The 18,916-nt window shown below is 43.0% G+C and overlaps 1 protein-coding gene and 2 non-coding genes across 4 annotated transcripts in view; 1 reads left to right on the top strand and 2 right to left on the bottom strand.

The window, feature by feature from the left end:
* LOC120455252 (glycine-rich protein DOT1) overlaps positions 1 to 18,916 on the bottom strand; it is a 79,522-nt gene that overhangs the window by 15,095 nt on the left and 45,511 nt on the right. The window lies entirely within an intron of this gene.
* On the bottom strand, positions 11,854 to 11,927 carry Trnai-aau. The gene has a single exon. It is a non-coding gene; the product is annotated as a tRNA-Ile (tRNA).
* On the top strand, positions 12,636 to 12,708 carry Trnar-ucg. Its single transcript has one exon. It is a non-coding gene; the product is annotated as a tRNA-Arg (tRNA).

Genomic DNA, 18,916 nt, shown 5'->3' on the forward strand with positions numbered 1-18,916 from the left:
AACTTTCAAACGTTATTTCCCAGAGTGCCCGTCCTGCCGGTTATCCTGGCTATACTAGTTATCCTGGCTGTGTTGGTTTCTGGGGGTGTGTTTATTGAACACTGAACCCGGGGATCTGCGGATCCTTTTACCCGGCCAACAAGTTGCCGCTGTAATCCACTTAAGTCGGTGCCATAGCTGCCATAGCTGCCAATGCAGCCGATGTAGCTGCCTTTGCTGTTGCTGCTGCTGCTGCTGTTGCTGTTGCAGTTGGTGATGATGTTGTGCATCGACATTCCAGATGCTGGGCCGCCGACTCTTTTGTGCTCCGGAAGGGCGGGGAGCAGGGGCGTGGCATTGCGATTTGCATAATGCCAGAGAGAGAAGGTGAAGGGGGAGGTGAAGGGCCAAGTGCACAAAAGCGGAGAACTACGAGCACTTGAGTGCCGGAGAAAGGCCGAAGGAGCAGGGATAAAGGACCAAGGACCAAGGCGAGGAGCATGGGCAATGGCCTACGGCACGACCTACCACCCCTTTCCCTCCCCATTAACCCCTTGGCCCATTGCTTGCATTTTATGGCATTTTATTTACTAATAAAGTCCTTATAAAGTCAATGCCAAGGACCCCGCACAACAAATCCGGGCCATAAATCATGCAGGCCATGCAGGCAACTTCATTTCCCATTCTCCGTTCTGATCATGAACTCATTTCTGTGCGTAATTGAAATCCTTTGACAGTCTCAAGCTGATTTAATTTATCGCCGCAATTTCCAATTTAATTGAAACTGAAAATTGAAATCGGAAATATTTATGCCCACCCCCATATTTCGCCCACAGCCGCGTTCAAAATTTAATCAAGCGCCAAAATGCGAGCCAAAACTAAACAAAGTGCCAGTCAAAGGGAGCTCACACACACGTATGTATGTATGTATGTATACGAGAGCATGGATATGTATGAGTATTTGATATGTACATACACGTATGCACACATAGGTACGAGTACATGAATGGCTGGCACGAGTGTGTGCGTGCGTATTAGCCGGGGTAGCAGCAAAATTAATTAAGTTGAGAAAATGTCAACGCTGCTGCTTTTTGGCTTGACAACCAAACGCCGCTGCGTCCCTCTTAAATATTTCCCCACACCTTTGTGCCTTTGTACACGTATACCCTGAACAATGGAGCATATATCCCCGCCGATCCCTTCAGCTTCCAGACCAGAATGCACTAATTTCCCTCAAAGAATTCCGGCGACATCAGAAGGCTAATAGTCATTATTGTTGGGCTACCTTTGTGGTCGTCATTTTTCCTGTGCGTAACTATGAGTTACTGAGGTAGATAGATTTGTGGCTTTGTGGCCATTTCTATGTGAATAAATTTCGAGTCTTGAGTGGATTATTTTTGAAACTTAAGCTTATACAGCTTATATACAGCATATAAACCAATCTGCTCCTTAAATGACAGTAAAAAAAGAGCAGCGATATTTAGAAACCAATTGAAACTACTTCTTTTACTTCTAATTTTTATAAGCTGCTGATTTTTAAAGCATTCAAACAATTTTTGAATATATGAAGGAAAACCACGAAAGTTTGCCTATCAGGCCTACACATATGACCATTGGAAAATGTCCCGAATAAATAATGACTTTCCTGTTCCTGTGCGATTTCGGAGCCTGGTTACTTTCGCCAGGACCTTCTTTGAAGGGTATTCCCCGACCCCTTTCCCCTCTACCCCTCTACCCTCGTCTCCGCATCAAATTGACTTTTCGTTCTGCTTGTTCCCATTTTCCGTTTCGTCGCAGCCATTTTGTGCAGCTGCCTGCATTTTGGCCACACACACGTGTGTGTGTGTGTGTGTGTTTATGTGTGTGTGTGCCCACCCCTTCTTCCTCTTATCCTGTATCCTTTCTCCTTTTAAATATTTTTGCTTTTGTTAAGTTTCCCTCACAGAATCGTTTGTGTGCACACATACCCGTATTCCCACACCTGGTGATTTAATAACGCGTCGTTGCAAAAATTTGCGGTTTGAATAGCTGCTAACTTTATTTTATGATAAGTTTATAATGCCCATGCCCCACCATCTCGCACCACCTCGCACCACCTCACACCATCTTTCGCACTCATGTACCTGGGTGTATATAAATGTGTACAAACACATATATGTAGTTGTGGGCGAATGGGAATTGCAGCTGAGGCACACAAAGCGAAAAATCAAATCGCAAAGGCAAAGCCCCCGTGGCATCAGCCTCGCTCCTGAAATTTGTTCAAATTGCACTAAAATGCAGCTCCCGCAGCGCCAAAGGAAATCGCGTTAGAAATTTTTGTTTGCCCGCGTATGCCCACATGGCGTATGAGTGACGCGGCAGAAGGAGCTCCCTTGCCTCAACTTTCTAATTTTCTCTCACTTTCCTCCCGATTTTTTTTCGTCGCTCAGCAAACTTCTCTCGATTTTTGTGAGCAGGGATACGTCGCTTTCGACTACTCAAACAGAAACAGCAAGTGAAAATTTTCAATTTCCCATGCAAAACTGCCACACAGCTCGATAGTCACGCACACGAAGGCGGAAGAAAACGTGGCCAAGAAATTGGTGGGCGGGGAGGGGTGTTGACGGGAAGGGTGGGGAGGGGAGGGGAGGGGACTTTAGAATCTTGGGGGAAATGATGATGATGTCGCCCACGGACATGCCCCTGGAACTGATTCTGTTTGCCCGATAGGCGACAAAAAGTCAAATTGTGGCAGCCAATTAACAGCAGCCATCCCCCGGGCACGAGTAAGGGTTAAGGCCTGCTCGGTGGGGTAGGAAAGGGGGGGTGGGGAGGAAGCGGGGGTGACCAAGAAAAGAACGCCACCAACAAGTCAAACAGAAGCGAGCAAAGTGTGCAAAGGGTCTGTGGCTGGAGGTAGATACTTGTCCCAGGATCAGGACGCACGGGTTAAGGCCCACACACAGTGACACAAAACAGGGAAAAGTCCTGACAAAAATTGGGAGTAACCATTTGGGATCAGAGATGAAAGCTATGAAAGCTTTTTTTTACATCGAAAGGAAAACGTTATTCCCTATTTTATGCTAAACGTGTGTAAACTTACGTTATCAAAAAATGGCCCAGTTTAAACAGTTGCGTATTTTTAATCGGCTTAGCAGGATAACCTTACCTAAAAGCATAAAAAAAAGATATATTTTAATTGAAATAAAAATGCTTTAAAATAATACTTTAGTTTAAAGATAGTGTCACCTGTTCAAATGCAAAGTTTGATTCAACTAGAAAAGGACAGTACGTAATGATGTGGGGAAAGCTTAAGCAAATGTTGTTCTTAAAGCGATTTCCAAATGATTTTGCTGATTTTCCTAATTTTCCCGATTTCCCCTGCTATGCGAACCACTGCTCCTCAAGACGTGCGTTTGTTTTTCTGTGATATGGACGTGCCTCGGTCCAAGTCTTTCGTCATGGCGAGATGAGCTCGTTTATAAAGTTGACAAAAGGCGTTCCCCAGATCCGATAATCATCTGACAGTTTTTGCGCTATCAGCGACAAGGCACACAGAGCGTGGGTAAGCGAGATGGCAGAGGGCAAACAGAAAGAGACGGACTGGGGGGTGCGAGAGAGACGGAGACAAGTTCATGTGAGAGCTGCCTTCCTGTTCAACACTTTTGCTTTTGTCAGCATTGCGGACAAGATACAAAATTTCCCATTGCCAAAGATGACTAAGGGAAAATCCCGCTCAAATAACAACGAGGGGAGGGGATATGAAAATAGGAAAAGCGGAAAAGCGGATGGGAAACGGAAATGGAGGAGAAGTAGTTCGTTCTTGCCCTAGGGTACGGTGACCCGCTAATGAGCCGCCAAAGCATAAAAAATGCGACAAGGGTCGTACGCCGACCATCCGTAACCAAGCGAACACAACCCGCCACGCCCCCTTTTCTAGGGAAATAGGCGCAAGGCCAGGCCAACAACAAAGCCAAGAAGAAGCAGCATCGGCAGCAAAAAACTATTCCCGCAGCTCATTAAAACCCCAAAGGGTTAAAAAGTGAGGGGAGGCGCCACAATGCAGTATGCAAAACAAGGCAAACAACAACAATAAGCGACGGAGCTGGAGAAATTGAAACTAGGCTGCCGCAGAAAGGGACGGACACAGGGGTGTGCGAGCGAGGCGGCGCTAGTGGAGAAAGTGGGCAAAGTTAAATAATTGAAATTGAAATTAGTTGGCGAGCGTAAAAATTAGTTGGGCGCCAATTAAACGAAAGTCTCTTAAATTGCAACCGCGAAATTGGAAGATTCCACCAAGGAGACCGTAAATCAGTTGACATTAGACAGTCTAAATTATTACCAGAAGTGTATTTTTCGTACTTTTAAAATACTAGAGAAACTATGTATAAGATGATAAAATCTTATTAATTGTTTGTTCCTTTTATTTTGACACTATTTTCTCAGCCAGATCCAGTTCACTTTAAAAAAGCTAAATTTAAAATAATATTTGACAACAGCTAAGCAAACACAGAATTTTCAAACCAATAAATATTATGTTTTGCTTGTTTTTAAGTTTTAACAATTGCGAGAAATAAATGTATAAACGGGTGAGTGTGTGAATGTGTAACAGCAAGCAAATCACTTTTCATAATTAAAAGCAAACCTACCAACCAAAGATAGGCTCTTTGCTTAACTGTTCTTCGTTTTTAAATGGATTTCTTCAGTGACTCGAAATTGTATGCATATGTGCTCCATTTGCACATATTTCTTAATGGGTCAGCGCCCCGCAGAGTCCACACCCCGCCCATAATGTCCTGCCAGTGACAGTTGTCGAGGGGCTGCCTGATTAAGAACTTAGTTAAATGGAAATCCGCAAAAAATCCGCGAGGAATAACAACAACAAATTCAAATGGAAGCGGAGCAAAGAGCAAAGAATTTAATTTGCACAAAATGGCACACACACACACACAGAGACAAAACAAATATATGTATAAATATGTTGGGGGGAAGGATGGGGAAAGTGTCCTTAAAAAGAGCAGCGAATTTCGCCTTTTGAGCTTGGCATCATATATCTTTCAGTCAACAGCAGGCAGTCCACAGTTGGTTTGTCACACAAAAGGACAGCCCCTGCCCGCCCCAAAAACTTGGAGAAACCCCCAACCCCACCGACCCCGCCGACCCCTCCTCTTCGGAATCCTTCGTCCTCCTGCGACAGCGTTGCAATTAAATGAAAGCAACGCACAAAAGTATGCAATGCAAATGGTGCACACTGCGAGACGGGCTAAGAATCGAGCAGAGAGCAGAGGGGAGAGTCCAATTTGAGCAGGGAGCACAGGATACGGACGCGACAGGATGTTCCTGATTTATTTGCGAGACTTAAATCTCGCAATTCAAGGCCTAGCTTTAAGCATAACGATACCAATGGCTTTTTCAGCCTCGATTCGTTGATTTTTCAAGAATTAAATGGGAAATTAGTGGATGAGCATGGCAATTTAAGCGGTGGGTTAATTTTTAATATAAAATACCAAAGGCTAAAATAAGGCTAGTTGTTGGCTCGTTTTCGGATTAATCAAATAATACTGTTTCAAGGGTTTTTCAGCAGCCAGACAAACGAAATAAATATAAAATATTTTTACGGCTCACCTTCAAGGCCATAAAAGAATTTCAAAACCTATAAAGATTTTAGGAACAGCCTCGCCGCAGTGAAAAGGACGACTCAGGACTCAGGACCGAGGATCCCGAAGAGAGCGAGACAGCAAGACAGTGAGAGGAACATGCCAGTTAGAGCGAATGGGATGCACACGTGCAGACATAAAAGCGGCCATACCTGAGCTACGTGCACTCAACACCTGCCCAAAGCCTCTTCAATCCGGCAGCCTCTTCAATCCCCTCTAAAGTCCCTCCGCCGACGCCCCTGCTGCATACCGCCCCCCCACACCCCCCTCGCACTGGAGAGTGTGTGGCAATTGCAATTGAAAGTGATAATTTCATTGCATCATGCACAAAGGGAAGGAGCACGAGGACCGGAAACGGAGACGCAGGACGAAGGATACGCCCGCATTCGCATTCGTACTCGCACTCGCACCCCCTCTTCGATTCGCCCCCACTCCACTGTTATCAGGGCACGTCCATGGCCAGTTACACACACACACACACACACATTGGAACTTAAGGGGGTGCTTACATATATTTTAACACTGGCAGAAGTGTTTCGGATCTTGAGAGGTTTATCAGCAAGTACCGCATTTATCTGTATGTGTAATCCTTCATCAGCAGTTGTGATTGAAAAGCATAAAACAATTACAATTCACTAAATTTATAGGCATATAAAAAATATTTACATAAAAAAAAATTACTATTGGTTAAAGACGACTTTTCAGTTGACTGTGTGCTGAAAACACTAGAGACTACTTTTAAGAATATATATCTTTAAGATCTTTAATCTTCAAATTCCTATTATTCCATATGGATATTGTGAAGCTTAGACAGTAAGAAAAGCTGTTTTCAAATTTAGCAGTATTTGTATATATATCCCAATTGGTATCATAGAATAGGTTCTTGGTTTTCAAAAATTACATTCATATTCACGTCAAAAAAGATTTTCGGTCTAGTTGGTCAGACTTGTTGAATGCCAATCAGTAGATTATACAAACTTTTAAGAAGCTTCAGAAATTGTTACTTCATGAAGATGGTGCTCCTAAAGCGTAATTATAAACTATGATTTGCCTATAAATATCGTTACTCTTCTAAATGATGTAAATAATAAATCTCAAGTTCACTGAGAAGTAGCAGGTTATTCATTTTTCTCGCCCACGTTACTGGGATTTTTAATTTTCTCTCAGTGTACTCGGCGAGCATGACAGTTGTGCACAAATCAGGTTAAACACACGACAAGGAGTGGGCGGTGGGCGGTGGGGGCGTGGATTGAAGGGAAATGCAAACCAAAGCCAAACCAATTGGGTCATAATTGCTTTACGGGCGCCAAACGCAAATGAGTCGTAAGCAGAAGGACGCAGGACGAAGGACGAAGGACAAGGGACGGAGGACGGAGGACTGAGGCATCTGGATCAGGACAAGATTGGGGGAGCATTCGGAAACCGAACAAGAGCTAGTGGTTGGGCGACTTTGTCACGCTCCATGTGGAACAATTTTCGAGGGGTTGGCTGCAGAACCTGCAGGACCTGTCGATTTGTATTCAGAGCCATTCAGACCTACCAGGCTGTGGTCCCGGGATGATGGAGGCCACACAAATCTAATAATCAATTGCCATAACCACTGAGCCATTATCCAAGTGCAGTGTCTCGAGTGGGCACAACGGGTATGAATGGAAAACGAATTCCGTAAGTATACTCAAAAAACAGTACATACAAAAATTAGCCTGTGAAAATTAGTGTTCTTATTTATAATTTTTGATGTGTGCAAGATAAATTAGAATTCATCTTTTGTAAACATTTCTTCTTTGTAGAGTTCAATAATCTCTTTAAACACATAATTGTTACTCTCTGTAAGTATATTATAAATAGTTATTAATAATTTGTAACTATTTACTCAAGTAAAATTTAAAAACAGCTATACCTTTCTGTCTCCTAAGTTATTAGCTTGTATCAACAACGTACAAATAAATAAATAATATTAGGATTTCACCCAATGTACGAAATTAATGTTCTGGAAATACATTTTGTATAAAAGAAAACACAATAACATCGTTCTGTTCCGCTTTACCAATTTAGGTCCATGTCAACCATGATCGCATTGATTTCCCCTCATTTTCCAGTGCAATACTCGATATGTTAACCGCACTCATCATTAGTCCATCTGAGTTATTCATTCAAATCATTCATTCAGCGAGTGCAAATATTTGCTAGCTTTTCCGGGAGGAAAAGGGCAGGCACGGAAAAGAGAAAACAAGGAAAGCGGAAACAAATCAAAAAGGAAACAAGTAAAAATGATTGCGGCTCCTGTGGCGTCGTCATCGTTAATTTGTTATTTGATGTGCGCTCTAAGCACACATAACCGGAGTCCCAGCGCTTAAGTCCGCCCCCACTAAGCCCCCAAGCCCCCCCCGAAAGTCCCCCTTCCGCAGCCACTGTGGCGCACTCAGTCATTCGCTGGAGCCAGTGACGAAGGATGCAGAATGAAGGACGCAGGACGCAGGACGCAGGACGCAGGACGCAGGACGCGGGACGACGACAAACGTCAACGACGCACTTAATGAGCCCCGTGCGGCCAACATGTTAATCCATCCCGGACTGAACGAAGTGCACTGTCAGAAATCGGGAACACTTCACGTAAGCTGATGATTTTCAGACTAGACTCAAAGCTTCTTCTTGTTTTATTCTACAATCTATTCTTTTTGAGTTCTAAGAATATTAATACAAAAGTCTGCACAAGTTTTGCTCAATTATAGTTGAAAATTGGATTTGAAAAACCTTTTTACAAAATGTATAAAGGAAAATTAACGTGAGCATTTAAGTCGAACACTTGATTGCAATTGTGAATATAAATTTTAAAAAATCATAGGCTCTTTCTTAATTGTATCATATGCGTTAGTAATATTTTTCATATACTAATGCATTTAGATAAAAAAAAGATTGTAGATATGCTGTTCTTGATTTTACAAGATTTTTTATTTTCTGACTGCATTGACTCAGGACTATGGACTCCGGACTACGGACTACGAACCAACGGACCCGGCGTTCAGGCGTCGTCATTCAACACGATTACCCACCCACCTACACCACCCAATCAAGCAACCACCCAACCGTCAACCACCGCCCACCGCCCACCGGAAAAACCCCATCGCATTTGTTTCGAAAGCGCATACGAATGCATTTTTGTGTTTTAATTGCCCCCCGGCTGTGGAAAATCCCAGAGCAAATTTAGCACCAGCAGGAATATTTTTTTCACATTTTTTACGCTCATTTATCGGTGGACAGGGATGCGGATGTGGATGGGGGTGGGGGTGGTGCAGTTGGTGCAGTTGGTGCAGTTGGAGCAGTTGGTGGTCGTGCATGGTGTTTGGTGGGTCAGAAGTGGAGTCGCATAAATCAAGAAGCTGACGAGGCGTCAATGGCAGGCGGCGACGTTCAGTCCAGTCGCCACTTCATAGCCGCTGACTGCTTTTCTTTCATTTTCTTTGACCCGCCAGCTAAGCACCACCCACCGCCCATTACCAACCACCCACCAGAATCAGCAACCTCCAATCACCAGCACCCAGCATGCACCACTCATTCATCTGCAGCCACATTTAGCACTCCTGTTTACACTTGCAATAACTTAACGATGGGGAAAATTCGCCAAAGAGAATTATAAATTAATAAGGGGAAAAATTCCGTTTGCACGGACTTGGCTTGGCCATAATTGAGCACTTCTCTGTTACATTAATAAATCCGAGGGAATTTGAAGACCCATAATTGTAACAAAAAAGCCATTTCCCTAATTTTGAAATAGTTTCTCCAAGCATGAAGCTTGGAATATTTAGCAGCACAGTTCCGATAGAAATCGTTGTGCGGTTCTCAGTATTTTGCAGAGTTATTTAAAGCATTTGCTTACATATAAATATTTAATGCAATCTAATCAATTAACTATATACAACTACGCAGGCTGTGGCCTGTATGAAGTATGAATTAAAATGGAGAAAGTTTTTTATATACTTGGCTTGTCTCTTGTTGGTGGGCGAGGCAAAGTAAAGTCCAGTGGGTGAGGGAGAGTGTGGAAATGAAAATGGAAAAATGGAAAAATGGACAAATGAAACTATCCCGACCAGGCCAACGATAACGGCAGTAACAGTGGGCTAAAACTGGCCACTGGCCAGTGGCTATGGGCCATCAGACATCGGGCATCAGACTTCAGACATCAGACATCGCACATCGCACATCGCACATCGGACATCGGGTCCAATGGGGACTAAGAACCAGGGACCGGGGAACAGAGAGCGGAGACCAGAAACTACAGACTAGAGACTAGCGACCAGAGACCAGAGACCAGGGGCCGTGTCCACGTTGTCGTCCTCGTTGTCGTGGTCGTTGTCGTCATGGCCCTGTTAGATCGCTCTTCGGGGTAAAATAAATTACCATAATTTAAGCGTAATTCAGTGCCAGTGGCAGGAAAAACTGTGGACCGTTTGGCGGGGGCCGGTCCTTTCAGCTGAAACGGGATCTGGAGTTATGGGTGGGCGGACGGCCGACTTTGTCGTTATGTCGTCTTCTTGGCTAAGTGGACATGAAACATGCACGACCAGCCATGATTTGTTAGTGGCCATAAGTGCGAGTGTGCGCGACTCTTTCGGCCCGCCATATATTGTTTTTCTCATTTTTTTAGCCCTCTGATAAGGGCATATGCAATTGGTCGATTGAATTATGCAGTATATATGTATGAACCAAAATGATTTCGCTTATGCTCTTTCATAGCGTCTTTAAAAAACGTTAAGAACAAGTAACTAATAATTAATCTTACAAATGAATAAAGATTTGAAGCTCTCTAAAAAGCTTGGCAAATGATTACTGATCTGAAGAATGCATTTTAGCATTTAGGAGAAAGTAGTCCGCAATTACACAAACAAATTGTATTAGGAAATATTCATCTTTCACTCCCAAGTTCCTTGGAACTTTAGTTAAATTTAAAAACGTTTAAAACCTCCTCCTAAAAACATTTTCTATAATTGAATCAGCAGTCAAATACCTTTTCGTCGAGTTGGACAGACTTCGTTATTATCTCGAGTAATAGAATACATGTGAAACAATGCTGTGTGACACGAAAATTAATTCACCGCCATAAAGATTCGTATCACAAAAGAACTGGCCATATACGAGTATTAGGGCATTTTCTGGTCGTGTATGGGAAAATAGCCATGGGATTTCAGCCAGGACAAATGTCCCAGCGTGTTTCAGTTAAGCTTTTTGATAAACTGCCCCCTGCCCCTACGGTCTTTTGAGGTTCTCAAACGTTTACGGCTGCCATTTTTTTGCTGTTTTTCTTTTTTTCTTGTCGAGAAACATAGGACCAGTAGACCAGATCCAGCCGGACAGCGGGGTGTGGGGCCTCGAGAATTGGGAGGTGGAGTTTCCAGGACGAGTACAAGGCTAATAAAGTTCAATAGCCAAGGCGACGCCTGCTAAATGTGCGCACAGCTCATTTGATGCACATTATCGTGGGGTTCAGTTCGGTTTGCTTTTTTCCACCGACTTTTCATTTTGAATGCTTGCCAAACGGGAGAAAAACCCAAAGGGCTGAAGGGGACGGCGGGGACGGCGGGGACGGCGGGGTCGACGGGAAAATGAAAACATTTACAAGGCAGAGTTCCCACTGACCTGTCCCCTCTTTATGGTCCAAAGAAAATATGCTCATGTTGTTTTCAAGCTCCGGCAATGGCGCCTCCTGCAAATTGGTAGCCATGAATCGAGGCTAGTCAATTGAAGGGAATTGCAGGGAATCGGGAATCGAAGGGTTTCGCAAAGGGAATGGCAGGATTTTAGTGAGCAAGGAGCACACTGAAGGGCACAAGAGGGCATTGAATGGAGGAAAATGGTTTGAAATCGACTACGAATCGAGAATCGAATTGAATCAAATGAAATGTAGGCAAATGAAAGAAAAGCGAATGAATAAAGTACCAAACGGAAGATGCCTCTGGCCCGGCCAATCAATCCGATGACGAGGCTGCTGATTATGATGGTGTTGTGATGATGCTGATGAAGCCGATGAATTCGACTGTTCTCAATGTATTGTGCTTGGAATTGAATCCATTGTGATCTGATTGGCAGCAATATAATTGGGTATTCGGTAGAAATATGTTTTTTACAAAGTTCCTGAGTTAACAAGTACAAATCGCGAAAAATATAATCTTTAAGAATTTGTGTAAAACACTTCTTACGATTATTAAAAAAAATATCAGCTTCGAGGAAAAAAAAGAGATTATGGCCCATGAGGGGATCGAACCCGCGACCTTCGCGTTATTAGCACGACGCTCTAACCAACTGAGCTAATGGGCCGCTGATCCCCACAGGAAAAAAAAGCAATGAGAGCCGACGGAGAGTCCGAGGCTAAAAATAGAACGTGGATCGCCGAGAGGCGAATTCTTAAAGCTTTGAGAATTGCAGTAATGACGTGGCACGAAAGCTCAACACCCCAGTGAAAGAGCGAGAAGAAGCGAGAATGCGAAGCCGGAAATATTCCATCCTATTCAGCTCGCGGCTGAGACAAAAGCAACAAACACATAATAATAACACAAGAGTTTCCAAGTCATTTTGCACATTTCCTTGACATTTCATTTTTTTTTTACACACATTTTTCCGCCGTCTAGTTATTCTTTCCTTTTTTGCCCATCTCTTTAGTTTTTCCAGCACTCATTTCTTGCGTATGGAACGTGTTCTATTGTCGGTATTTGTGCTCATGAGCCAGGAAGAGGAAGCAGCTGCACCTTATTGTCCGTCCGTCAGTTCGTCACTCCGGCACTCCCCCCATTTCACCATTTCCACATTCCCCATTCCCCATTCACCCATTCCGGCATTCCGTCAGTTGTTCATTAGAGCGTTGCTTAATTAGCGCCTCGCTTTGTTTTCGCACACACCATCCTCCCTCTCTTTCTTATTCGCATTCTAGTTCGCCCTCTCTCTTTCTAAATCCGCACTTGCTGCCTCGCTCCCACACTAGCTCTCCAAGTTTGACTTGTTCACATCTTAATCCGCTGGAAAACATGCGACCGTGTGGCCTAATGGATAAGGCGTCGGACTTCGGATCCGAAGATTGCAGGTTCGAGTCCTGTCACGGTCGATAAAATTCAACTTTTTTGTCATTATTTGTTTTCAGTTTGGATAGTCCCATCAACTATACATTTTTAAGAAGATTGAAATTGTAGCTGCCTAGTATTTATTTACATACATATAATAGACATATGAAGCCTAATAGCCCAAATATCCAACATATTATTTTTTAGTAAAGAGTGTTTAAAGGATTGCACAAAACGAGTATATATAAGCAACACACATTAAAGATGCCTAGAGGTCAGTCACTTAATGGCTTTGAAATCAACTATGATGGCAACCAAACAAACAACATTGAGGATCGTCACCCAACTAAAGAAGCCTAAATAGACATCGAAATTAATGCATACATTGTATAAAGTAGCTGTATACCAATTTTCATGTCTGTATCACCAATACCAGCTCAGTTGCTTCAGCACAACCAACTAAAAGCACTGAAATCCACTACAATGGCGGCATTTACTAGCAGCCCGGTGCATTTTTATTGGAGTTTCCACTCCAAGTGCCGGCGATCCGATCGGATCGGGCATCAATTTCGTGCTGTCCCTGACAGCGGCTGTCGCTTATAAATTGCAGTGCCCACAAAAACAGCAAGAACAGCAAGAACAACAAGGGCCATGGGCCATGGCCACTATGGCAACAACGGCGACAAGCGCCCTGACATTTAACATCCGGGTGAAATTGTTCAACGCATTTCCGGTGCTCTCTGACCCCCGTCAGCCCCGCCACAGCCCCGCCACAGCCCAGAACCACCCACAATCGGGCATCCCAGAAGACAGGACGTTGGGTCCTCGACCAGCAATTAAACGCTTATCGAGAAGTTGGCCAAAGAGGAGAAGGAGGCCGGCCAGGGCGGGGCAGGGCGGGGCAGGGCAGAAAACAGACGACAATGAGCTGCCTTGCATATAATTGAGGTTATGGCCGACTCCGACCACCTTTGGCCCGAACTTTTCCGGCTGAAGAGCAGAAAAACAGTTTTCGCTCTCCACTCCGCTGGCGAAAAGTTTCTCCAGTAGAGCACACACACACACACCACACAGAGCATAAGTTGAAATGTGTCCACCGAATGGAAGTGAACACCTGGGTGGGTTTATGTTACGTACCATACATTATACCTGTGCACACCTACAAACAGAAACATGCACACATATTCTCGTATTCTCGTGTATATGCGGAAAATAACTGCAGACAAAAGCCGAAGAAATTAATTAGGGTCCTCTGCAGCACCTTCACCTCGTTCGCCGACGTCGTGGCCATATCATCACCAACATTATCGCAGCAGGCAACCTGCATCAAAACTAGCAAAACGGATGTCACCCGTAAACAAGCGGCAGCACAAGGGCAACACAACTGTTAAAACTGGAAAAACTGGTAAAAAGGACAAAAAAGGACAAAAAGAACGGAGTCGGAAAAACAAATCGAGTTGTTGGCATGGAAATTAATTGCTGCAAATTGAGTAATGATGTTGGTCGCCGTCCGGAAGATGGCAAAAACCGCTTGAAACTGCAATTATCCTTTAAAGATTTCAGAATATCTATTTTAAATGTTAATAACAGTGAGGTCAGAGAGAGGTATTGCATATTTCAAGCTGAGCCATTTTCTGGATAAGCCTTACGCTCTAAAAACGACTTTAAGTTGAGGAGACGGATACCCATAGGCCTTCCACGACCAATTTGCAAAACGGCTTTATTGGAGTTTCCCGGCACCTAGGAGCAGACATCAAAGCCATCAGAATTTCCCTGTGTCATCACATTTAAATATATACTTCGTTCCCTTAATCAAATCAACATGAAACCCCTGCAAAGTTATGATTACGCACTTTCAACGCTGCCTGCAAATCAAATGTTTCGTCAACTCTGAACTGCCAAAACAGCGTCAAACGGCGATGGGCAAACAGAGACAAACAAACAGACAAGCAAACAAACAGGCGGACAAACGAACAAATAAGCAGGCAAACAAACAAACGAACGAACGAACAAACATTGACGCAATTTCTGCTGCAATATGAAAAAGTTTTCCCTGCCTCTGCCACGTTTTTCCAGGCCTTTTCCTTCTCCGCCCTGACATTTTTTGCTGTTACTGCTCTGAGCTTTAGTCGACGCTGTAATTTGCATTTGTAATCAAAAAGTTGCACATAAACTTTGTTTTATGCTCATTTTCCTCGGCTAGTCACATGTGTGTATGTGTGCGTGTATTTGTGTGTGTGTGTTAGCGGGCCCGTGGAAAGCCTCCTCCGGCTGCCAAGGCATAAAAGGACACACAGCGCACAGGACGAACTCTCATCATAATTTTCCTAATTTCAAATTATTTCCATTAGTGGAGTGAAGCAAGAGAAAAAAAATAAACAAGAGGGAACGCTATAGTCGAGTTCCCCGACTATCTGATACCCGTTACTCAGCTAGTGAAAGTGCGATGGAGGCTCTTCAACACTTCATCGATAGAAATTTACATTACTAACAATAAGCAACATGAATCGACAAACTTACGCTACGTCTATGTCTCTGGAGTCTGAATGCTTAATCTCAACTTTCTAGCTTTTTGTAGTTCCTGAGATCTTAGCGTTCATACGGACGGACAGACGGACAGACAGACGGACAGAAGGACAGACGGACGGACATGGCCAGATCGACTCGGCTATTGATCCTGATCAAGAATACACTTAACTTTATATGCCTGTTACATAATTTTCAACGAATCTAGTATACCCTTTTACTCCACAAGCAACTGGTATAAAAACAAGCAGGGAAGCGAACAAAAATACAAATGACGGGTTAGCAGTGACAAAGCTTTTCAGGGAAAAAGATTTCTGCAGGACTAATCATATATCACGGAAATTCTAAAAATTATTTATGTACATTCGCATGGTAAGTGCGTAGCTCGTAACTATAATTGCCAAATGCTTTTTGGTGTCAGTATCTCATTAAATTTTAATGATATACCAATTATTTTAATGTTTTAAGATGATTCCTTCTGCACTTTAAACAAATAGAGGTTTTTCTGTACCACGTTTACTACAAAGGTTTCCTTCTACAGTATATCACTCATACGTACTGTTGTTTTCACTTAAGAAATTTAAATATATCAGCAAGTAAGACAGCAAGCTTAAAGTAAATACAATAAAAATTGTTGTTCTGTCCAAATAAAACTTGCGCTTCCAGTTTTACTCCTTTGATAAACAAAATCGCTCTTTCATAAGCATGCAAAATTCTGCAGTTCTTTTCCGCCCCTTAAAATGTTCAATTAAATCCATAAATGAAAATCACCGAAATTGAAAAGCTGAAAATTGCCATTTAATCAACTGATGCCGTTTCTGGCGCCATCGGTCGGGTTGAAGAGAAAATCAAATCAAATATTTACTTGCTGTTAAATTTATGACGAAACGCAAATCGCATAAAAAGGTATGCTCCGTCTCGCTCACACTGTGTGTTGCTATTTCACTCGCTCCCACCGTTTTGTGGTCGCATAAAAAATGCGGCAAATATTTGCGTGCAGCTGCGACCCTTCAAACCCATCGGAAAATAGAACGGAACGGAAAATGTTGACAGTGGGTAGCGGAGGATTGGGAACTGGCAAGTAAAAAGTTGGAAATGGGAGGTGGAAGATGGAAAGGGGTTTCCCGAGGGCTTAGGGCCATTTTCCAGGACTCCTTGGACTGGGGTAGGCCGAAAAAGCGATGCCAAAATACCAAAATGCCAAAAGCCATTTAACTGCATTTATCCGGCTAGAAAGCCGAGACATTTGATACGGATAGATAGATAAGTCCTTTAACTTGCTACCCATTTTTCCGCTTTCCGGCTAATATTTAATTTGTCAAAGTGAGATTTCACTGTCGGCGGTCCTGCCTCCAGTTGCAGTCGCCTGCACTTAACAATTTGTTGATAAATTAGCTGAAGCCGGATCCAAAACCAACGCCAAAGTCAATCTCACTGACGGCGGGAGTAGAGTGGCTTAAAAAGTTGCTTTCCTTTTGGCCGGCTTTCCATATCCGACCTCAGCACGTGACATTTAATTTTTCGGACACACAAACATGCTTTGCCGTCCTCAGAATGAAGTTTTAATGCAGATTTATCACCCGGTCACCGGTCACCGGTCACCGAAGACAAAGGCGGATGACAAACACTTTTGGGCCAAGCGGTGAGCTGGCTTCTTTGTCTTGTTGATAATGCCAACAAGTTTAGGGCTAATTCCCCGCACAAAAAAAGTCAAATCACTAGACAGTTTCATTTTGAAAATGATAATATTTTACAGACTTTTAATTGGTTGGCTTTGGAAAAATGAATTTCTGCAGAAATTTACCTTTAAACTATAATTTGATAACGATCGCAGCTGAATTTATTTTTCTGATAATTTAATTTATAAAAACTCGGATTGAATGAGAAAACATGTAAATATGTCTCTTAAAGCAGATATTTCCATGGTAAAAATTGTTCCCTCTTGGGAAAATGTTCTGATGGAATAAGAGACATGTTTAATTTGTAAATTTTGAAGTATTTGTACGACAATGTTGGGTCAGTTCGACCGAAACAAGCTAAGTCTTGGAAACGCGTTTTGCCTGTCCTGGAAATTCCGCAATTTTTCCAAACCGCAAGTTGACAGAGTTTCGGGTCCGGAACCAGCGGTGGAGATTTAGTTAATTAAAATACAATAAAATATGCAGAAGTGCTGAAATACTTAGGCCAAGGAGGGCCGCAAAAGCCACAAAATGCCCGGGGATTCACTAGCACTGGATCAACTTTACTCAACTCTTTGCCAGTTTTAAGTTTCTCGGCTACTTTTCGGCCCAAGTCAATAGCCAAGCCAACAGAGCGAAGTTGAGCTGAGTACAGAAGGAGTGAGTGTATGTATGTGCCACATGGCGTATGCGTGATGTGAATTTCTGGCAGGAGCCGAAGGAGCAGCACAAGAAGCAGAAGGAGGAGGAGCAGGAGCAGCAGGACGAACTGGAGGACCAGAGGAGCACTGCAATATTCAGCAACCAACTGCCACCGAGTGGCAACTCAATTAATCCGCCCATCCCGACCACGTTAAATGCATTTACATAGATTTATTTTTAAGCAGACAGCAGGACAGGCGCAGGACAGTGGCCTTTAAAGGACTGCTTAAACTGGGATGTTTTTTGTAATTTTACTGGCATCTGCTCCCGCCTCTCTTCCCTCTCCACGGTCCCGCAGGACATCGGTTAGCTTCCGGTCCTTGCTCGATTTTTATTTTGGTGGTTTTTGAAAGCTTTCGGGTTGCGTTATTTTTTTGCGAAGCGAGAGGATTGCCAATTATGCAGAAGGCTGCCGAATAAATATGAAATGACATAAATGACCACACAACACAGCGGCTTTGGTGGTGGCTACAAAAAGTTTCAGTTTTCCGGCATTTTCGGACCCTCGTCTAGGCGGCAACAATACGAGCACAACAACATTGACAGGACAACAAAGGCGAGCGGTATAAATGCTCTTAAAAAAGGGGTGTGGCACAGGCGGCAATAAATTACATTTATGACTGACCAGGGCGCTTAAATATTTACATAGAATAAAATTATTTATTAATATTTCAGTCGGCTGAAATAAGAAAAAGGAAGAAAATGGAAATGAGAGGAAAGAAAATGCCGACGCACAAACAAAAAGAAATCGTCTTCTATTATTTACGCAAAAGTTCAAAATAAACCATAAGTCTGCGAAATGGTGGCTTTAAGTTACGAGAAAATAAAGAAAAGGAAAATTAATGGGAAAGTCTTGCTGAATTCTAATAAATATTATTGAAGTTGAGTCAATAAAGTTCCCCTTGAATAGCTTTTTTCCCTGTAAAATAAAAGAATAACCATATTTCCTATAAACTGGAAAATGCTAGACCCTGATTCATATTCATTGCTTTGGGAAATTCATAAAAATTAATCAAGCAATCATATTTTGGCTTAATAAACACCACAATTTCGCTCTCGTTTGCAGTCCACCTGCTAACAGCTTCCGGTTTTTTCTCGCCTTTCCTTTGACTTGGCTTATTCATTTGGAAACTCTCTAATAACTTGATTCAATTTACATTTAGTCCATAAAAAGCCGAGGAGCCACCCCCCATTCCCTTGCAATTGCGATTACTTTTGCAAAATAAAATGCGAAAGACGAGGAGGCCAAAAAAGATCGACACAAAACGTAACAACTTCAATGCAGGCGAAGGCGAAAAAAGAAGTTCAGCATCCGGGAGCCGCCTCTCTGGACTCCAGACTCAGG

The sequence above is a fragment of the Drosophila santomea genome, chromosome X, assembly GCF_016746245.2.
Source record: "Drosophila santomea strain STO CAGO 1482 chromosome X, Prin_Dsan_1.1, whole genome shotgun sequence".
Classification (NCBI taxonomy): domain Eukaryota; kingdom Metazoa; phylum Arthropoda; class Insecta; order Diptera; family Drosophilidae; genus Drosophila; species Drosophila santomea.